Source organism: Diabrotica virgifera, chromosome 7, assembly GCF_917563875.1.
Source record: "Diabrotica virgifera virgifera chromosome 7, PGI_DIABVI_V3a".
NCBI lineage: Eukaryota > Metazoa > Arthropoda > Insecta > Coleoptera > Chrysomelidae > Diabrotica > Diabrotica virgifera.
This window is the reverse complement of record NC_065449.1, coordinates 68,642,719-68,667,072: the sequence shown is the minus strand read 5'-3', so window position 1 is coordinate 68,667,072 and position 24,354 is coordinate 68,642,719. Positions and strand designations below refer to the sequence as shown.

General features: G+C 32.8%; 1 protein-coding gene across 2 annotated transcripts in view; it reads right to left on the bottom strand.

Annotated features, from left to right (window-relative positions):
- LOC126888381 (uncharacterized) overlaps positions 1 to 24,354 on the bottom strand; it is a 267,032-nt gene that overhangs the window by 29,884 nt on the left and 212,794 nt on the right. The window lies entirely within an intron of this gene.

Genomic DNA, 24,354 nt, shown 5'->3' with positions numbered 1-24,354 from the left:
GAAGAGCAAAATCTATATAAATTTCATTGACTTTAGACAAGCATTTGACCGGATTAACAGAGAAAAATGTGGGAAATATTAAAGAGACATGGAATTAAATTAAAATACATAAGAATTATCAAAATGTTCTATGAAAACTATACCGCACAAATTATGCACAATGGGAATCTCACAGAACCAATCAACATAGACAGTGGAGTCAGACAGGGGTGTATTCTATCTCCAACCCTATTTTTGATCTTAATCGACTAGATCATGAAGACGGTAACGAAAAATAAAACAGGAATTAGATTGAATACTTTCGGTCAGCTTGAAGATCTAGACTTTGCGAATGATATATGTCTGGTGTCCGAAAAAAGACAACATATGCAGAAAAAAACAGAAAAGGTGACAAAAGAAGCAAGAAAAATAGGATTAGAGATTAACACAAGAAAAGCCAAATTTATGAAGATAAATACGGAAAGAGAAATGGGTATATTCATTGAAGGAGAAGAAGTAGAAAATGTACAGAAGTTTTGCTATCTGGAAAGCATAATTGACGCTATCGGTGGAATAGAAGAGGAAATTAATGGAAGGATAAGTAAAGCCCAAAATGCGTTCTATATGCTGAAGAAAACATGGGAGTCCAATAAATTAACAACCAAACCCAAAATCAAAATATTTAATACAAATGTAAAGAGCATTTTGCTATATGCAGCAGAAACTTGGAAAATAGAGAAAATGATTATGCAAAAGGTTCAAACATTTATAAATAGATGCCTTAGACGAATATTGCAAATATATTGGCCAAATCGGGTAAGTAACAAGGAACTTTGGAGAAAAACTAATCAAGAGTCGATAGCCAAAACGATAAATAGACGCAAATGGAAGTTTATTGGACACGCATTAAGGAAAAGTGAAGATGATATAACCAAACAAGCTCTGGATTACCAACCAACTGGAAAAAGAAAACAAGGCAGACCAATCTTATCCTGGAAAAAAAATATTACCATAGAGCTAGAAGACAATAGGTTAACATGGAAAGAGGTGAAAGCCCTGGCCAGAAACAGAGATGAATGGAGGGGGACTGTAGAGGCCCTATGTTTCAAATGGAATCAACAGGAGTAAAGTAAGTAAGTATACGATGTCTGACGCGCCTTTTGAGAAGGCTTTATATACGCTCAATATGATTAAGATCTCGACTTTGAGAAGGCCAGTCTACTTTTAGAATGCAACTATCTTCAAGATACTGTGTTACAATCCTTGCCGTGTGTGGTCTCGCATTACCCATTAACAGAACACCGTTGCTAGTAAACCCAGCATATGGCATCAAATGACGTTATGGGATCTCCTTTATGTATCTTTGTGCTATTAATGCGCCACTCTCATCCTCTCAATCAAGACGAGATCCATGTCTGCCTAAAAAAATCCTGCCCAAAACAAACGGATCGCGGTGTGACCGAATGCGGGCAGTATAACGTTCTTCAGCCCTACTGTAGACCTTATTTCTATTACCTTTACCACAAATTGATATTCTACACTCATCCGTAAACAATACTTTTTTCCAATCGTCTATTGTGCAATTGACGTGTTCACCACTGGCAAATGCAAGTCTGCGTCTTTTATGAGCTGCAGTAGTTAATGGCTCCGTTGCTAGATTGCAAGCTATCAAACCCTGTTCTCTTAACGTTCATTGAAGAGTAAAAATGCTGATTATTGCACTCTATTGACTAAAATAGAAAAAAGGATACAAAAAAAAGGAATAGATACCTATACCTTTGAGATGTATATATGTTACAGTTCAAGTTGATTATCCAGTTGGAGTTGACTTTTACTAGTTCGAGTCAACTCTAACGGCTGGTTTCAATAAAAGTTGATTATAAATATAAAATGAAGATTTATATTCAACATTTACTAGTAAAAGTAGACTCCAACTAGGAAAAGTATACTCTTCCCAATGCCGTTTAGTAAAAGTTGATTCTGATTCACACAAACAGCCGATTCTAGAAATTAAATGTTCCTGAATATGTTCAAATTTGTCTAGGCTGTATCGTCGCCCCCGTTAGATAAATTACTCGAATTCACATAAATAATTTTTTGACTTATTTTTTATTCTGATTCTGGTTATTCTGAGCAAAAAAAGGTATTTTGTGATTTTTCTCTAAAATTGATTGTTGTGGAGTTATACGCGATTTAAAATTTGAAAAATGCGAAAATAGCCATTTTCAAGTCTTAATAACTTAGTTAAAAATTATTATTATTTTATTACTAAGCGGCTATTTTTAATTATTAACAATGAGCGCTAGGAGCGTATTGACGCAGCTTTCAATGTGAGTGCGAGTGAGATGCACCATTGCACCATTTTGACATTTAAAAATTCAAACTTCTGTCAAACCACAAAACTGTCAAAACTTTTTTTGTAATTTATTGCTCACATGTCATCAGCATGACAAGGAGAAAGTTCTTCTTCTTGTGGTGCTTTCTCCTTTAGTGGAGGTTAGCGACTACACTGGCAAATATGTCTCTGTCCAATGCAGCTCTAAACAAAGATGTCGAATCAAGGCCGGTCCAGTCTCTGATATTTCTAAGCCATGAAATCTGGCGCCTACAGGGACCCCGTTTTCCTTCAATCTTACCCTGGATGATCAGTTGCTTGAGGCGGTACTTTTCGTTTCTCATTATGTGTCCCAGGTAGCTAACTTTTCTGACTTTAATGATTTTTAGCAGTTCCCTATCTGTACCTATTCTCCTCAGAACATATTCGTTATTGGTGTGGGTTGTCCAAGGTGTTTTCAAGTCTCTTCTATAAAGCTAGAGATCAAAGGCGTCCAACTTGTTCATCAGTGTTGTGTTGTGTCCAGGCCTCCGTTCCATACAAAAGTATTGACCACACATAGCAACAGAAAACGACATCTAAGGCTGATATTAATGCTACTGTTACAAAATAAGCTTTTCATTTTGATAAACCCCTGTCGGGTTACCTCTATTCTCGCTCTTGACTTCTTGTTTATAATCAAGTTGATTGTTGAACCAGCAATCAAGATATTTGTACTGGCTTACGTATTCAAGCTGTTGGTGTTTCACATATTTATTGGAAGAGGTAAATTTTTGTTCCTTGATATTCTTATAACAAAAAAAAAATATAAGGCCGGAAACGAAAAAAAGAATATATAATACCATATTAAAACCACTAATCGTCTATGGCTCAGAAGTGTGGCAGTTATCACAAAAACTTAAAGGTAACCTATAGTTAGAGTTTCTTATACAGATGGAAGTCATCATGTTTTTTATATAAGTTTTCGTTTTCTTCACATTGTTCTGTTACCCATTTTTCTTTTGCAATTTTTATTTTTTGTTTAATGGTTCTATTTAATGCTTTGTAGATTGCTTTGTGCTGTTTGCATTTTCTTCTTTCATCCATTAAATCCAATATTTCCTTTGTCATCCATCTTTGCTTCCGTGGTCGCTGTTTTGTGAGCATTTCAGTTGCCGTTGCAAGGGCGTGTCTGATTTCCTCCCGAAGGCGAAAGTAAAGGATGTTTAATTATATGAAAGTGTGCTAGTGCGAAAAAGTAAAACCCATTTAAAATACATTGTTACTTCAGACATACTTTAAACCCTTCATGTACTGCTATCTATATTTACAATTTTCACACAATAAAACCTTTACATCAGCGGTTTTCAATCTTTTGAGTCATGTACCATCTAAAGTTTCTTTTATTATATTTCTATATTTTTAGATTGTATAATCAAGACTTACTATATACTACTATTTTAAGTTTTTGTGTGTTTTGTGTACCACCGCAAATAATGATATGTACCACCAGTGGTGCATGTACCACAGATTGAGAACCGCTGCTTTACATAATATGAGATAGAGTAGATAAAAATTATTTTTGTAAATTTGGTTAACAAAAATTGGTTAAACAGTTTTTCGACCGCGGTACCGCGTGACAACCTGCGTATTTGTTATAAGGATTGTTATACGGATGTATTTCTTTGAGTAAGTTTGTGCAAAAAATCGAATCAGAATAATTTACCTAACGGGGGCGACGTTACAGACTATACTAATAAGTAGATGTAACGGTCAAAACAAAGAAACGCACACTCATCAAAAATGCTCTTGAGATTCTCGTATAATCAACATTTACTGAATCGATCCAGGAAGAGTCAACTCCAACTAGTAAAAGTTGATTTAAATTTTTAAAATCAAATTTTACTGCTCGTTTCAGTTGGAGTTGACTCCAACTAGTTGGAGTTAACTCTAACTGAGAATCAACTTGAACTGTAACATATTTATATACAGATGGATACTGAGAATTCCATGGATAAACAAAGTTACCAATAACCAAGTAAACTACTAAGCACGATCAGAAAGAGAAAAATACAATATTTTAGATATTTGTACAGAAGTAAAAGACATGAATTACTCCAAATCATTATAGAGGTAAAACATAGGGCAACAAATCAGAAGAAAGACGGCCGAAATTCATGGCTAAATGGCCTGAGGAGATGATTTGACTGCTCATTTGCAGAAATCTTCTCTGAAGCAGTTTCTAAAGCTACAAAAATCCGATGAACTCTGGTGGTAAATCTAAACTTTTTCTTCGATTTCCGTATATATTTAGTCAATGTGATCTTCTGTGTCTTTGCCATACTACCGTTCTTCCTTTAAAAAGTCAGTAATCCAGTAAATTCAGAAAACTATGGAATAACTCTATTTCGATCAAACAGCCAAGCGTGGCAGGCAGTTGACTCGCAGTTCACTAAACGAAATACTCTGGTTTAAGTAGATTCATAACAAATATAGATGAGGACATCACAATGAAAATCGGACAAGATGATATAGAACAAGTCCACGATTATACATATGTGGGTCAAATTATAAAACTTAACAAGGACAACCAAATATTAGAGATCAAAACACAAGTTAGACTGGCATGGGCGGCATTTGGCAAACCAAGCTATATCCTAATATCCTTAAAAACAAAAGATATTCACAACATTTCTGTGATATACTCCCTGTTCTCATTTATGGTTCCAAAACGTGGACGTTTACAAAAGCAAACATGGACAAAATCATAAAAACGCAAAGAGCCATGGAAAGACAAATGCTGCACATAAGACTAATGGATAAGTTGCACATAAGACTAATGGATAATGGCACATAAGACTTAGACTAGAATACGCTGGTGTCTGATATGGTGGAGCAGTGGAAAGAGATAAGAGCTTATGCTAATTGGTGATACTCCTACATAGATCCATACCGGAAGCTAGTGACGCCTATAATCTAATAGGGGCGCGGCCCAAAATAGCAACAACTCTACCTTATTGTTAAAGACTGGATTATATGCAAAATGCATATGCATATATATGCTGCATATTTCTCATGTTTTTCATAAATGCATATGCCTTGCATATTTGGAGATTTAAGAGCATATAAATGCATATTTTGATGGGAATTTACTCTACCCCATTTAAAAATAAGGTATATATTAGTAACATCAACATCCATTAAAATAAAATGTGAAAGTAAATATTTTGCTGTTAAGCTCCTTTGTTGTTGTACCCATAAACATAATGGGCGTTATTTATAGCTGCAGGTATCATTATCCGGATATTTAAGATTTATAGACTTCTCAGAATTTACAAATTACCTAAGTAAATACCGATTATATTTTGAATAACATTACAAATATTACCTGTACTTTCTGCTGGTGTCGGCCAACTATGAATTATTCTGGGAAAACCAACCAAAACGAAATTTTAAGCATTTTAAGGGTAGGATAGATTATTTTATTTTATGAATGGTTAGTCTTAAATCAATCGCCGATTATTCAACTTTTGTGATTGCAAGTTATTGACTATACTGTGTAAAAAAATCATTTTATTATTATTGTGAAAATGCCTAAAGTAGCAAGGGAAAAATCAAGTCTTCTCAGAAGTTGGATTGGAAGTAACAATCATCTAAAAGTTATCGACAGTGAAAGTATGTTTTGCACCATTTGTGATAAAAAGGTAAGTTCTCCACTTCAATAGATTTTTAAACTTATCAAACTTCTTTGCACATCTATGTGTCTGTCTATTCTAAAATGACAAACCGTCCCATTTCTTCAAAAACTGTTTTTTAAAGTTCGCAACGGTTTGGCTTATACAGAGCGAGGTGTTGAGAGTGGCCCACCCTGTATACTACGGTACACTGACTGTACTTTATTGTTTGACGATTTCAATTTCACTTTGAGAAATAAAAAAAAATTGGGGGAGGTTTAAAAAGTTTGATCATTTTAATGTAGGTATCTATTTACGAAAACATCTAAAACATCATTATCATTATATTCCAGATTCCATGTCAAAAGAAATTCCAAGTAGTTCAACACATAAAAACTTCACTTCACCAAACTAAGCTATCAAAAAATGATAATAAACCTCGCCAGCAGATTCTACAGAACAGTTTGCAGATTCAGAATACGTCAGTTGGGCAAGAAACCTTTGCAAAGGATTTATGCCATTTTTTTTTGAACTGCAATATCCCTCTGCACAAGTTAGAACATAAATCGTGTCAAAACTTTTTAAAAACTTATTGCAAGATTAAAGATAAACCAGCTCAAATACCAAGTTCTTCAACTCTTCGGAAAAAATATGTCAGTGCATGTTACAAAGATGTGATGACGAGTATTAAAAATCAGTTAAAAGCCGAATATCTTTGGATTTCCGTCGACGAAACAACGGATACAAAGGGTCGACAAATTGCGAATCTAATTGTTGGAGTTCTTAACGACTCTGGCGATTTTAAAAACTCATACTTAATTAGTGTAAAATGTTTGGAAAAAACAAACTATGCTACAATAGCTAGATTTGTTAACGAATCCCTAACAAATTTTTTTTTACCTGATCAAGTACCATTTGAAAAAATATTATTAATGCTTAGTGATGCCGCCTCATATATGATGAAAGCTGCATCCAATCTTAAAATCTTTTTCCCTAATTTAATTCACTGTACATGTTTGGCGCACGGCCTAAACAGAGTTGCAGAGAAAGTTAGAATTGAATTTCCCAATGTAAACACCTTAATAAATAATGTAAAAAAAGTATTTCTGAAAGCACCACTACGTGTACAGGTATATAGGGAGATGCTTCCCGATATTCCTTTACCACCAGAACCAGTATTAACCAGATGGGGAACTTGGCTTAAAAGTGCTATATTTTTATCTGAACACTACGACGACATCAAAAGCGTTATTTCAAGTTTTGATCCGACTTGTACCGCTATTGATAACTGTCAAAATATTTTTAAAGAAAAGTCTATTAAAAATCAATTGTTGTATATAAAATCGAATTTCGATATCATTGAAAGTTCAATTACAAAATTAGAGGCTCAAAATTTATGTCTTCACAATAGTATGTCTATTGTTGATTCGGTTAAACAGAAAATAACAAATCTGAATGGGGAAATTGGAGTAAAAATTAAAGATAAACTTGATGACGTTTTAAACAAAAATGAGGGTTTCACTTTATTGCGTTCAATAAATAATATAATCAATTTTGGAAACTTCGATGAAAATATTAATATGGATCCGTCTCTAATAGCAAAGTTTAAATATGCCCCAATTACATCTTGTGACGTTGAGAGATCTTTTTCTGCCTATAAACAAATATTAACAGATAGAAGACATAATATTAGTTTAGAAAATATGAATCAATATATGATTATTTATTGTAACAATAAAAATATGTAAATTTGTTTTATTGTACTCTTTTTATAATATTAGTTTAGAAAATATGAATCAATATTGTAACAATAAAAATATGTACATTTATTTTATTGTACTCTTATTTATCTTGTGGTCAAAATAAAATATTTTGCCGTTTTATTTGTCACAAAACCTGAAGTTAAAAAAATATATTAAGAAATAATAATACAATTTGGTTTAAATTCAAACCTATTTATTTATTTTTATTATTTTTTATTTATTTATGTATTTAACGTAAACCATAAAATTATTCATATAAAAATAAGTGCATATATAAATGCATATTTGCATGTTAATTGTGCATATTCAGCTTGTTTTAAAATGCATATTGCATGCATATTTTAGACATTTTTTAGTGCATATTTTCCAGTCTCTAGTAATAGTCTACGAGAAGTGCACGGTAAATTGAAGGTGAAATTACAAAAAAATGTATGTCTGTCTTTGTACTCACATTATATTGCTCAAAAAACTACGGGATCTGGATTTCAATGCATATTCTTTTTATAATTCTCGTATCAAAGTTGCGCGTGAAGTTAGGCGTGTTGAGACAGTTGCGATTTTGGGGTCGACCCAATCTAATATAGGGGCATTATTATTTGTGTGTTAAAAGAAAGAGGGGCAGACCAGACAACAGCTGGAAAATAACAACAACGAGAGAACTCGAAAAAATTGGACTAAGATGGGGCGAAGTCAAAAAGAGAGCAAAAGATAGAAGAGAGTGGAGGGAATTAGTTCACAATTAATCCAGAGAATAAAAACAAAAGAAGATGCGCTGTCCCGGCCAGACAGCAATCTTACACTTTTGGCCAAGAAACGCATAAGCGCCCAATACTCCACAAAAAGGGATGGAACGAGAGAGAGGTTATTTGTGTGTTAATTAGTTCGTTCAGTAAATTGTGGTTGCGGTTGTGTTTTTACAGAGTATAATTTGGTGCCAAATTTTTCTGTAACCTTGTTTACTTCCTGTCTGGCTCGGTACAAAAATTTGTACTATTTTTGTTTCGCCATTTTTATATTTCAATTGTTTTTGGTTTATATAATAATTTAGCCCTGTATAAAAATATAATTTAATGTTATTCAGGGTAGTGCTTAGACATAATACTAATACTGTATCGCGGTATTTTCATTAGATTTTTCCTGGTTTTTGCTCATTTATTATGTACAATAGAAAAACTAACAAAAGGATTAGAAAATGATAATTAAGTATGTAGAATTGTTTGGTACTTTTTATTTTCATTTTTATTTTTTTTGTTTGTTTTTTGGCCTTGGTGTTGAACCTTTAGGCACGTAATTACATATACTTATAACTAGCTTAGGGAAGCAATGTGTAGTGTGTATGTTGAGTAAATGTCTAGTTACTTAGCAAAGTCGACGTCATAGTCTTTGCAAGGAGATGCTAATTGTTTCCGAACGTCTGCGGTCCCTCCGATGAGTACCGATGCCACAACTATTTTCACCTATATTTTTAATTATTATTTATATATTTTTCGTAAAAACTTATTTGGCTCCCTGATTGTTGAAATTATATAAAGATCCTTACGTCAGTGAATTAATTTTTTAAATTGTATGTATGTAATAACAAAATCTGTATTATGTCTTTAGGGAACACAAAATTAAACGGATATTGCTAATATAATAATTAAATAGTAACCACCTATAGTGTTTTACATAATGTAGATAATAGATTTAGGAATTAAGCGTAAACGTGCTTATCCATTTTCCGGTATACTATTAAATATTCTAATTAAATTGTATCTTTCAAATGTGTTATGTAAAACATATGGAATACAGTATATTACAACATAAAGCTCCTAACCCATATGCTTGATTTATGTAATAAGGGCATTAATAATATTTTTTTATATTGATAAACTTTTCAGTTGATGCCATGTTATTTTATATTTTCATCTTTCTCCATTATATTATGTATTTACCATTAAATTTGTATTATTGTCGCGTGCGCTATTAAACAGAATTTTATATTCCACAGATTTCCTAATCTACTGGATCACCACTGACAGGACTTGGTGTATAATTCACTGCAGTAAAGAAAACAAAATTGAATCTGGTACGGAAAATGAATATTGAATACTTTTGAAAGAAATAAGTTGTAAGTATTATAGAGATATAGTACATTATATACCGCGGGACTGAAGTAGTACATTTAATCCTGAAGGTAAAGTTTATGGCCCGACCGCAGGGAGGGCCATAATTTACCTGAAGGATTAAATGTACTTCAGTCGCAAGGTATATACGATACTTTTCGTACTTCCGGTATGATTTTATTAATTATTTCAATAATTTCAATCAGTTTTTTCTCTCTTCAACTCATTTAATAAACTGTCTTTAAAATAAGTTACCATAGTAACATTGCGTTGTGACAGTTATAATTTAGAAACATTGTCATTACTAGTGTCATTGTAAAGAAACATTGTTATTGATAATTATTGGTATCATGAGTGAAGAAGGTGTATCTGATATTGATAAAAGAGCAGCCGAAGTAGGTGAAGAATTGTTACCACCGAAATCTAGAAAACTATACGAGCAGCAGTACGATGCTTTTAAAAAGTGGTGCCGCTTAAAAAATGTGAGACAACCTACTGAAAATGCGCTGTTAGTCTACTTCGATGATAAATCAAAAGCGGTTTGTGCCTCAACTCTCTGGGCACATTACTCAATGCTGAAATCGGTTATTAACATTAGAGAAGATATTGATATAAGTAAATTTCCAAAATTATTAGCTTTTTTGAAGAGAAGAAATGAGGGATTTAAGCCAAAGAAGTCAAGAATTCTCACGTCTGAGCAGGTAGATCAGTTCTTACGGGAGGCTCCGGATGATAAATATTTAATGCTTAAGGTAAATTTGGAAATTACCTGCTGCATTAACCCAGGAAAGACTGGTCAATATGACGAACTGTCACAATATTAATTTGAATATTAACGTTAATTACCATTCTAATTAATTATATTTTTCAATAAAATATCCCTTAAATTCGTTTGTTTGTGATTTAATCGTTCCGGGAGTTTCGTCAATATTTAATCCCGGAGGGATTAAATGTGACACTTTAGTACCTGTCACAAGGGAGTGAAGTTGTCACTTTAGGCCCGGAAGTACGAAAAAGAATATATGTATTACTTTGCCCAATTATATTGCGCAATTGCCCAATTGATTGCGCAAGTCGTTCAAAGATTTATTGCAACTCCGCGATACTGATACTTGCGACATGTATCGCGATACAAATCTTATGGTGTATTTGGCTATTAGTATTGCTGTTTCAGTATCACAACTCTCTATCTTCGTCGTCTACAACTCTATCGTCGCGTCGTCTGTGTCACTGTCGTGAAACAGGTACAAATCTCATGATACGTGTATCGCAACTTGTCGCAGTACATACAGTATGGTGCAAATATTTGGAATAAATTCGTTATTTCGTCAACCGGCGACTTTAAGGAAAAATCCCGAAACAGGTCGATTTTTATTAAATTATGATATTTTGGCAAATATATCATACGAGTGGCGTCATCCGTATGGGTTTGATGACGCAATCGATGATTTTTTTAAACGAGATTAGGGGTCGCGTGATGTCTCATTTGAAAGGTTATTCAATACTGTATTCAGTAATATAAATATTAACATAATTATTTGTACAGGGTATCCAAAAAATAATCTTTTAAATTAAATTAATTGACAACAAAGAAGAATGTTTGTAATTTATTTAATTCAAAATACATTTCACGGCTGCCAGAAAACAGAAAAAAATGTGTATTTGACAAATAAGCATTGCTTTTCGCTTAAATTAAATGTTCAAACTTACAAGAGGCAGGTGGTTGGAGGGAGCTGAATTGAACATTGATTTTAAGCCAAAAATAATGTTTTCCGCAAATCGCCAGGAAATTTTGACATTCCTGTCAAAATTTCTTGAAGAAAAAGTCAGGACTTCCTTAATAATAGTACGGAAATGTCATTTCCTTACTGTAAGGAAATGATATTTCCGTACAGTTGTTAGTGTTCTACATAAATGATAGAAAACACATTGCTTATAAGGAATTAATTTATATTTTGAAAACATCAAGTCATTGCTGAATACATTTTTAAGATCAATTTGTTATATTTACAGTAATTTGACAGTTAGTACAATTATTGAACATTGGAGGAACACTCTTAGAACTATGAGAAACATTTTGGACAACATGCAGGGTGGAAGGGTCATTTTGTTGAATATTTTGTACTGTGAAAATTTTATTTGCCACCTCAACCTTATTGTTAAGCGATTCTTCGATATATCCTTCAGCAACGTTTGATGACTTCCATCCGCCATGCCTCTTTAAACTAGTTATGTCGGCACCAGAGTCAACCAATATTGTTGCAGAAGACCGACGAAAGCAGTGACCAGTATATTCTGTCGGATTTACCAAGTTCAAATAAGTAGCAACTATTTTGGGCATTTTTCTAAATTGATGAATTCCTACCACTTGTCTACAACCCTTTCCGCTTTGATATTTAAAGAAAAATCGGCCACTGTTCATATTTTCTGGTCTTAACGAAACATACTTTCGATAAACATTCAAGTAGATCTGATTAATTACAAATGATCTTGGTTTGTTGGTTTTCGAATCAGGTATGCTGATTAAAAGCTTAGATTCTAAGTCTTCTATATCGTGTACAGTCATTCGGACTAACTCATCCATTCTACAGGCCCCAGAAATACCAAATATTACAGCCACCTAAAAAATAAATAAAGCTATAATCTAAATAGAAATTAAAACCTTGTAAATTACCTTAATCATTAAATTTTCTTTATCTGGAGCTTCCTGGATAAATTTTTCAATTTCTTCCTTCGTTAAAATCTTAGATTTCTTTGCCCTATAACCTTGAGCTTGCCGTTTCAATAAAGAACGAAGTTTTGAGTATGTAGATATATCTACATTGTGTTTAAGTGCAAGGGTTGATTTCAGCATTGAATAATTGGCCCATAATGTTGAAGATTTCATCTTTAAACAAAGGTCTAGGAAGTATGCCATTACAACATTTTCTGAGAAAGAACTCGTATTTTTACTCATGCGATAATCCATAAAACGTCTGTATGCATTTTCGTACTTTTCTCTTGATTTCTTTGGCAATAATTCTAATGAAGCAGTATTCACTGCCTCAACCAGCTCTGGAGGAGTCCCAGGAATGGAAATTTCATCATCACTTATCATTTTACTTTCGAGAACACCAGCAATTAAATTTATAAGCGTCAAGTTTGACAATTCAACCTCAATACGTTTCCATAGTAACCCAAGTAATTTTATTAGGAATTTCAAAGCACCATTTATTTGGGAATAAAATTATCGCGTTTTTTTTTAAATCAATCAATATCTGTCGAATTTTAAACGATTTGCGGAAAAATAGTATGTTTACCTCGTAGGAAAAGCCACATTCCTGGACTCTGTGTTGCTAAGTCTCGGCTTGCGCCTCGACTTAGCAATCTTCACAGTCGTCCAGGAATGTTAAGCTTTTCCTACCCGGTAAACAATGTACTATTATATATTAAATAATCATTTTTTCTGTATTGTGACAGTAAAATGTATTTTCAATTAAATAAATTACATACGTTATTCTTTTTTTTAAACGCTTTTATTTAGTTCAGTCGTTTGCGTCAAATCTTTAGATGTTAATTTGACTGCATTTTCTTCAATGGAAATGAATTAAATTTTGCAGACATATGGATTCGCGGGAACAATACACGAATAGTCGATCAAATTTTTTTATGTTTATGAATTGTTTAAATAAAAAAAAACGATTTTAATGGAAAATGCTTAAATTCTCTTATTTTTTACAATGTAGAAACTTGAAACTTTTACAGATTGTAGATAATTATATGAACTATACATAATTTTACTTTTTACGTTATGTGTTTACGTTATGCCTTATATATAAACAATAAAGTTTCAAATGTATTCAGTTTCTGTCCGATTTCTATCCAGTTTTCAGCGAAAAAAAGTTATGGCACCGCAGAGGGACAAATGCTGCCCTTAGTATTGTCGTGGGCTTCGACTGTCCATAAAACGCAAGGTTCGACTGTTGACTACGCTGCGCTTTCGTGAACTTGGGCCCGAAAGTGTTTACGTAAGGACAGGCTTAAAAGCCTGCATTGAGCCTGAAAAGCTTACGTTTCATTGAGCCGAGTGCGATCATTAAGGTACGTATCCATACAAGGGTGAACCCCGTTCGCTGTAGCTGCTCAAATGGATACAGCATGCGCTCCCTTACATATAAACCGCAAACCGGTTGAAACGAAGAGTGTACGTGCCAAGCGGCGATCACCGACGTATCCACTAAGTGCAGCTAATACACTGAGCGAGGTTTACCCTTGTATGGATACGTACCTTTAGACGGCTTGCGCATCGAAGAACTGCATTGCGAGAAATTAACAGCGTCTACACCGTGCAATAGTAAAGTATTACAAGAGATGGAAATACTGCGAAAACTATAATAGTCGTAAATAATGATTTTAATTTAAGAAATATATGAAGAAATTACAGAAAATGTACAATGTATGTATCAAAAGTTAAAATAAATGCAAAAAAGGTATCTATCCTAAACCTACATCCTTTTTTTAAACATGACGATATATTTTAATGTTTGAAAAGTGTAACACTAAAAAGTAAAAAATAAAACAATATGAAAAATATTTTTTTAAGAAACGCTTTTATTTAGTTATGAGTGACTAAAAGTTACAATATAAAAAAAATCAACTAAAAAGCAAAAAATAAAAAAATCAAACTCGACGGATTATTCGAAAAAAACGTTCGTTAAAAAAATGAAAAAATCTAACACATTCGTTAAAAAAAGCGTGGGGCGAAAACCGTTTATTCGATGAAGACGCGCCCCACGCTTTTCTTTAACGAATGTGTTAGATTTTTTCATTTTTTTAACGAACATTTTTCGAATAATCCGTCGAGTTTGACTTTTTTTATTTTTTGCTTTTTAGTTGATTTTTTTATATCTTAACTTTTAGTCACTCATAACTAGTGTGACCAACTCCAATTCAGTCGAATCCGGGACAATGCTGAAAAAAGTACCTAAAATCCGGGACTTTTCAATGAAAATCGGGCCATTGTTTTTTTCAGAAGACGATAATTATAATACTTCTTCTTCTCGTTGTCCTTATGCCCAATAAGAGCATCAGATTTTGCTATCACCTATCTATCTTTTACCCATTTCTTCCACGCCTTCCGGATTCCTACTGTTTCTTTTATCTGTTGCACTGTTTTCCCTCTCTTGGTCCCGATTTCCTCGATTTGTTCCATCCCACCCCTTTCTAGGTCTACCCCTTCATTTACTCCCCCGTCTTTTCGCACCTGTCACCTTCTTTACTAGTCTGTTCTCGTTTATTCTAGTTATATGTCCAAATCAATTCATTTTTCTTTTTTCATTTTTTTCTCTATTGGTTCCTGCCTTAGCACGTTTTTTATGTTTTCGTTCCTTTCCCTGTCCAGCTTCATCTTTCCAGCTATTTTTCTCAGCTGCTTCATTTCTGCTGCATTTATGGCACTTTCACGTATTTTATTTGTAACCCATGTCTCGCTTGCATATAGAAGAGTTGGTACTGTCATTGTATTATAATACCTACATATATTTTTGTTTCCTGGCTGATTTCCCTTTTTCATAGTATCGTATTATTAATCTCATAATATATTCTCGTAGCTTTCTTTGTCCTATTTGCAATGTCTAAGTGTAGCTTTCCGTCGTTCGAGAAAAATTAAAATTAAATTAAAATGCAAAACCGAAAGAAAGTCCACCGTTTTAGTTTTCGTAGAACTATAATAATACCACGATATAAAATGCATGCGGTTTTGGATGTAGTGTTAGTCTAGAAATTGTCGACTTTTTTCGTCCCACCAATTCAATTTTCTGTGAATTATTTGAAGAATAACGTATTCAAAATTTCAAAATAGAATTTTATCAAAACGTTGAAAATTCGGATGGCCCGGAAGCCTTGTCCGGGACGCCAGGACACGACTTTTTATTTCGGGCCATGTCCCGGATTTTTCGGACTAGTTGGTCACACTACTCATAACTAAATAAAAGCGTTTCTTAAAAAAATTTTTCATATTGTTTTATTGCAATTTAATTTGATTTAAAAAAATTGTTGTATACCCTGTATAAACAATTATGTTAATGATGAAACAGTTGCAAGTGTGAGTCCATAAATGCAATGGTTAGGTAAAGAAAAGGGTCAATATTCACAATCTTATCCTTTATAGTTGTTAAAATATTGGCTACCGGTTTTGGGATTTATAATTTATGTCCCATCATCAGGGCAGAATAAGAGGTCAAATTGTTTGTTGTTAAAACAAAATCAAAAGCTAAAAACATAAATATAGACAAGTCGCGGGTTTAGGAAATAACGAATTTATTCCAAACCTTTGCACCATACTGTATATCGATACCGATCTCAACGTGAATGGGGGTCTTTAAGCAAGTTTTCTTTAAAAAAATTGACAGTAGCTTAGAACAGTATTTAAGAGCAGCTATGAAAATTGCACTCTAGTAGTAGTTACGGTCAAATTGCTTCTAGTTTAACGTAAAATACAATATTTAAGGTAATAAACCTAGGAAGTTATATCATGAGGAAATATGTAAACACTAGTCCTATTAGTGTAAACTATACGCAGAAGGTAATGTTTAAGCAAGATAACACGTTATTATCGGATTATTGACTAGCATTTAACTTTCATAATTTGCTAATTTCTAGAGAATATAATATTTTACCATTTAAAAAAATTGATGTATTTATCATCCTTAGATTATTAAATATTTTCATATTCTAATAATGTTGACTCACAACACTATACGGTGGAAAAAAATTAAATGCAGGAAATTTGAAATAGCCTTTGTCATAATTAAAATTTTCATTTTCTAATAGCTTTGTCTCACAACACTATACAGTGACAAAGGAATTAAAACGGAGACTGGAGTGCCCGTTTTAGTAGATATTGTGACCAAGCACTATAAATAAAAGTTACACAAAGGTGCTTTTGAGAGGTTTATCGGTCAACTGTAGCGGAGAAGAAAACCAACGATAATACTACTTCAACTACCAGTTTAAACAAGATAAAATTAAAAAATGGCGCATTTAAACAATAGTCATTCTTAAATGTTAGCTAAAGCGTGAAGTTTATATTTCATATAAAAATCTATTTTATATAATTTTTTTTCACTTCAGTTATTTCTAAAAGAAGGCCACATAATAGGCCTTTTAACAATTGCTTCATTAAAACAATGAAATAGCAAACAAATCAAACTACACTAAGGAAAATATCTTAGGCGACAGCTATCGACAAGAATCATTTACGTATGTCAAATTTAATTAACTACTAAAAACATATAAATAATATTGGTCAATCTAAAAGACCGCCCACAATTTTTCTTAAAACGAATGGAAAATTCACGCTTCGTCGCATGAACTTATCTTGAAAGACTGGCACGGTATTTGAGTAAACAGGGTTAGCCACAAAACCTAAATTCCTATTGAGAAACATCGGCATTTTTTCTCACCAGACCATAACCAGGAAGCGTTTTTGTCTAAAATTGCAGACATATAAAAACATAACACCTTTACTCACGTTCGCCATTGATTTTTTTCCGACTTGTATTATTATATTAAATGGCAAAATATTTAGGTTTTTCTTCAGTTATTCAATTTGAATAGAAATGTTTTTTGGTTTTAAAACTTACAAATTTTGAGTTATGCTAGAAATAGTTTCAATACTATATATAAATATATAGTCCGTTCGCTAAACTCAGACACAACTGGCTAGTGATTTTAGCAAGTAATTTTGCCAATTTGGTAAAATTGTCAAAAAAATAATTACTAAATAGTTAAGGCTATCGGTACATAATTCGCAAATATTTTACGGCTATCCCTACTTTTTCTGTCTTTACACGGCAAATTACGTGTAGTAAAATTCACACTGGTATGGATATGTAAACATTACTAGAATGTCATTCTACTTGACAATGTCATCATTAACTTTAAAGAGATGGCTTTTAAATGTTCTTGGATCACTGTTATTTGTATAATTGTAAATTATTAATTCAGTTAATAAATGTGATAATTTTTTCACTAACTATGTATTCAGTGATTGTAATAATTTATATGTACAACAAAAACTAATACCTAATCGAGAAAAGAGGAAAAGTGTTAAAGTGATTTTTTAATAATATATTGTTACTATGGAACGCATACAATTTTGAACAACTTTAACAACAAAATACTTGGATCGCAGAATATATCCTGATGTATTCTCTGCTTGGATCTTCCATAAATAATAAACAATAAATAACTTTTTATTAAGTTCGCGTCTTAAATCAATTAATTATCAAATACAGTTATCAATATTATTTAATCAACAACTCAAAACATTCCCGATGCCATGTCACATATTTAAAACTGTCAGTGTCTTGTCATCATATTCTATTTGGCTCAGTGCGTTGTATGACAAAGATAGCGAATGTTCGATTTGGAAAATATCACCACGGACATGGTGTCCATTTTTTTCGAATCCAGAAAAAACTAATAAATATTTTTTAAAAATTTAAACGCAGAATAAAATACTAAATTATTATCGAGGGCCGAAAGTCCATTAGAATAAATAACAAGTTTCTTTTGAATGAGATATTTGAAATTAAAAATCACACTATATTTTCTCTTAGTTTTTCACCCCTGTAACTTATTAAAATAAACATTATAGAAGTTTTCAGGGACTTTCGGCCCTCGGTAAGAACGTAATATTTCATTCTGCATTTAAATTTTTCAAAAATACTTATTAGTTTTCTCAGGGTTCGAAAAAAATGAATCCCCATTTGAATAGCATTGCAGCCGAAATTACGTACCCATCCCCTTAACAATTACTAAATAGTTAGTAATTTTGCCAATTTTGGCAAAATTGGCAAAAAACAAAAAAATTACCTACTAAAATCATTAGCCAGTTGTGTCTGAGTTTAGCGAACCGACATACCTAATAATTCACTGGATATTTGTGTATTTTTTACGTTCCACTGTAGGTACATATTACAATATATTTTTATGCTTAGTTGCACCAACAGATCTTAAGCTTAAGGCGATAATAAGATAAAAGTTAATATAATGTAATTATTATAATATAATATGATCAGAATATTATAATATATAAATAGATATAATTGATAATAAGAAGAGAATCGAAAATTATGGTGCAACGTAAGAGATACTTAAGGCAGCCCTATTTAAAAACTGAGCTGGGCCGTTGATTGAGGTATTGGAGAAGATATCTCATGTTACGAAAGAAAACGAAACCTCTGCTATATTCGCCTCATAGATGGCAGGCCAAAAGCCATCTAGTGAGCAGATATGTGAATCTCTAACCCTTAGAACGACAAAGAAATTTGTATAAAATTCTACTTATATTATTTTTGGATTTGACCACAAAACGCTACAATCGACAGCGTTGCCAGTTCTAAATGTTTTGGTAATATTCGGTATCGAAAATATTTATTAGTCCAATCTGTATAGTCACCTCCGTTATGTAAATTATTCCTTTTCGATTATTTTGCACAAATTTACTCAAAAAGAGATCCTTATAACAAATCCACAGGGTACCGGGCGGTACCGCGGTCGGAAAATTGTTTAAAAAATTTTTTTAAACAAATTCACAAAAATATTTTTTTTCACTTCGAACAATTTTTTTCTTTTTAGATTCTTTGGGTCATTCTCAGCAAAAAAGGTCTCTTGTTATTTTTCTCTAAAATTGATTGTTGTTGAATTATACGCGATTTAAAATTTGAAAAAGCTAAAATAACCATTTTCAAGGGTTAATAACTCGGTTAAAAGTAATCATTATGAAAGTCAGAAACTGACCAAATTACCCAAAGATTAATGTCCCCTCTACAAGATCCTGAAGAAATGTTTGTCATTATTTCATTACTAAGATGTTATTTTTAATTATCAACAATGAGCTTTAAGCGTGTATTGAGGCGGCCGTCAATGTGAGTGCGAGTGAGATGCTCCATTGGACGGCTGGAATGGTGCATCTCTTTCGCAATCACCATTGAAGGCCGCCTAATATGCGCTTAGCGCCCATTGTTAATAATTAAAAATGACAGCTTAGTAATAACATAATGACAAAAATTTCTTTATGATCTTGTAGAGGGGGCTTTAAATTTTGATTAGGTCACTTTCTGACTTTCATAATAATTATTAGAGAGCGGAATATATGCAAAGTGCATATAGATGCTATTTTCAGACAACAAACACAACATTGCATATTTAAGCTAAACACGATTTATTTTGCATATTTTAAAAATAAATTATATAAAAGTTTAAAATTTTCCTCTCTTAGTTGGAATTTTATAACTTCGATATGAACGAGCTCGTTATTTATCTATCTATCGCTCATTATTATCTATCTGGACTTTCCCATTACTACCTGAATTTAACAATTATGGGTGTTCCCAGAAAAATATTATTTCATTAGCGTAGCAAGTCGTAGGTACCTACCTGCTTTTAAGGGTCTAATATTTATTTTGTCAGTTTCCGGCCAACATTTGTTTAAAGTAAACGTTGTATCGTATTTAGTGTTTTTGAAGTGATTGGTATATATTAAATTTAAATATGTCTACCATTCAAAAAAGCGCTTGGATAAAGTGTTTTCCCGAGTTAAAGCTAAGTGGAGACAAAGTATTTTGCAAGGCCTGTTCCAAAATCGTAAGTTACATTCATTTTCACATTTCATTTTTTAAATATTGTCCTATAACATCAGTAGATGTAGAACGAACTTTTTCTGTGTCCAAACACGTTTTTAGTGATAGAAGGCAAAAGTTGCTAGTTGAAAATTTTGAAAAATATTTGATTATAAATTCATACTATAATTTAGATTCTTAATTTAATTATAATATCCGTTTTTGTGTCATTTCATTTGTTTTTATGTGAAAAATAAATATGTATTAAACATAAATGTAGGTTGAATTTTTTAAACATAAATGTTTATATTTAATATATTGTTTTATTCTTGAGTATTTTTAATATGCATTTGCATATTTAGACAAATTTAGAAAAAATACCTGCATATTTGTAGTTAAAGTGATGCATTATATATGCGCATATTTTGGTAATGTTGTGTTACATATATTCCGCTCTCTAATAATTATATTTAACCGAGTTATTAAACCTTGAAAATGGCCATTTTCGCATTTTTCAAATTTTAAATCGCGGATAACTCGACAACAATCAATTTTAGAGAAAAATCACAAGTTACTAGGTCTGGATCCCGCGTACCAAAAAAGTTGATTAATAGCAAGCTGAAAATGTGTGAATAGCTTAACGGTGTCTAGTCGGACAAACTTTGATGTATGGGAACATTGGAACAGGAGAAGTTTTAATAGTGGTTCAGGTTAAAGATTTGGACCGTCAGGCTACGAAAACTGTATTTTGTCAGATAGAACTTTCAATTGATTTGTTACGTTTTCATTGAACTCTAATGCAAAAATCAGACTGCTATTTATCACCAACGTAATTCCTGTTATTTGACATATTCTACGTGTCGGACTTAAAATGCCCAGTTGGTGATAAATAGCAGTCTGATATTTGCATGAGAGTTTAATAAAAGGGTAACAAATCAATTGGAAGTTCTGTCCGACAAAATAGATGGGATGTTTTCGTAGTCTAACGCTCCAAATTTTTAACCTGTTCCACGATTAAAACTTCCCATGTTCCAGTGTTCCCATACATCAAAGTTTGTCCGACTAGACACTCTTAAGCTATGATCAAATTTCAGCTTGCTATTAGTCAACTTTTTTTTGGTACGCGGGATCCAAAACTATACCTTTTTTGCTCAGAATGGCCCAAATGATCTAAAAAATTATTTTTGTGAATTTGTTTAACAAAAATTATTGTTTAAACAATTTTTCGATTATGGTACCGTCTCTCACCCTGTGGATTTGTTATAAGGACCTCTTTTTGAGTAAGTTTGTGCAAAAATTTCGAATTGGAATAATTTACCTAGCGGGGGCGACAATACAAACTCGACTATGTCCTAGCAAACATCTTTCTTAAATACCGTTATATGAAGGGTAGTGGTCCTGGCTGGTGATTTATTGCCGGGCTGAGGTTCGCTTTAGAATTAAAATAAAACCAGATGTGCGAAAGACTTTGCTTTGGAAATATTTACCTATACAATATGTACTATATTTTCACAATAATGGATTTAAACTTAGATTATAGAAACGAATCTTCTTCTTTTTGTGCCTATTCGTTTAGTTAGAATATTGACGATCATTCTGGCTTTAATGATTTTATTAACTGATGCTTTAAATAGATTAGTTGTTGTGGAGAACCATTTCCTCAGGTTCTTTAACCATGATATTCTTCTTCTTCCAATTTCTCGCTTCCGAATACTTTGCCTTGAAGTATTACCCTCAGTAATCTGTATTTGGTGCCGTTTCTCATTATGTGTTATACTAACTTTCGAACTTTTTAACGATATATACTAACTTTCTCCTTTTAATGGTGTACATCACCTCTCTTTCTTTTCCCATTCTTCGTAATACGGTCTCGTTGGTTATCTTGTCCGTCCATGATATCCTTATGATTCGTCTGTATAGTCACATCTCGAAGGTTTCAAGTTTTTTCTCCATCGCTTTAGTGAGTGTCCAGGATTCAACTCAGTAGTATAATATTAAAAAGATATAACATCGTAGGAGCCTTACTTTTATCTCCAGTTTAAGGTTGTGGATTTTAAAGAGTTTTGCCATGTTATTTAATGCATTCCGAGCCTTCTCTATTTTACATTTTATTTCTTGTGAGTGGTCCCATTGTTCGTTTACTATTGTTCCAAGATAGGTATACTATAATGTATACTGGTATATTTACTCAGTCCCCTGGTGTATTCTTGATAACCAGTTGGGCGCCTCTAATTTTATTTTTGCTGATGACCATAAATTTAGTTTTTGATATATTTTCTTGTAGTCCAAATCTTTTACTTATACGCCAGGGAAATAAGGCAAAAATATACCATGTTCGGAACACTTGAGCAGCTAGGTTACAAATGGTTTTTTTGGGTACTATATACTATACATATACCTAATACATAATAAATACAAAAATGCCCGTCACTGTTCGGACGAGAATTTTAGTTATTAACAAATAAGGGTCAAAAATGGCAGTTTCTTCGTTTAAATCGGTACAGGTAAAAATATGGCCATTAAATATCTAATTTATAGTATTCTTATTTTAGTAGATAAGCAATTTTCCAACTCCCAACTCAATACAAACTGTTCTTGAATCGTTACGCGCATGCGCAATAACGAATAATAATTATGCGCACATTTCTCGTTACTGCGCATACTAGTAACCGTTCAAGAACGGTTTTTTATCGAGTTCATAGATCTAGTTGGCAGTGCCACAAACCACAAACCTCTAGATACCAATGCATATAATATAGGATGACATCACGTTGCCATGACAACCGTTGATGCTTGTGCAGGCTGCTTTGGCGATTGAAACGAGATCTTCATCTAACCAAATCTAACTTTGCTCTAGTCATATAAGACCTACATTTTTATAACTGTAATTTCATAACAGTTCATTTATAACTGTAATAACAGTTAGTTTCCCCATTAACAAAAATAAACAGAATAATTAAAATTGGACGTTACGAATTGTTCGTTACGAACTTGTATAGTTACGAACTGTCGCCGTTACGAACTGTCGCTGTTACGAATTGTCCGTTACCATTTGTTCGGTTACGAACTGTCGCGTTACGAAATGTCATGGAACCGAACGACATACCCTAACGGCCTAACTGTTCTTTTAAAATATGTCTAACACCTAACATTTTTAGAGACTTGCTTGCCAATTAGTCTAGTCGCAACATAGGAGGTCCCGTGGAAACTTTTACTTCGCCGCGATTTGATGATGGTATTATAGGTTTTTTGGGTCGCTGACAGGGGCGGCTCGTAATAGTACAAGATGGTGAGGCACACTACACTTGAGGAATATTATTGTGGTTAGCTTCTCTTTAATGAGCGAAAGGTCAATTTTGTGACGTCATAACGTGAGGCCGTCTACAGAACATTGCTGTATTTATTTTAACCCTTGCAAATTATATTAAATAAATATTTTATTGGCAAAAATAGCAACGAAAGCTCGGATACCATTTTACGTGGCAGGCTGGTATTTAGAGAGAGACAAATTATTTTCTGACCAAGTCTGTGATAGGTTCATACTCATAGTAGCAGTTTTTTAGCTAATAATAATTACTAATACCACATATCAAAACAGTATCCATCAGATATTTCGTCCTTCCTGGGTCTCATCAGCGTTGTACAGTAGTGTGCATCGAAAAAGGCGAATTTTTTTTTTGCGATGGAAAAGTAATACCTAAGGTAATACAAAAGTTGCCCAATCAACTGTTAAGTATTTTGGTAAAATTTTTTCGAAATTGAATATCTTCTGCCCCCCCCCCCCCAAGACAATTAAAAATTTTGAAAAAATGTTAACAGACCAAAAAAAATTTTATTTCGAAACGAAAATGTAATAGCTCACAAAAGTTGCCTAACACACTACAGTGGAACCTCGATTATCCGTCTCTCTATTAA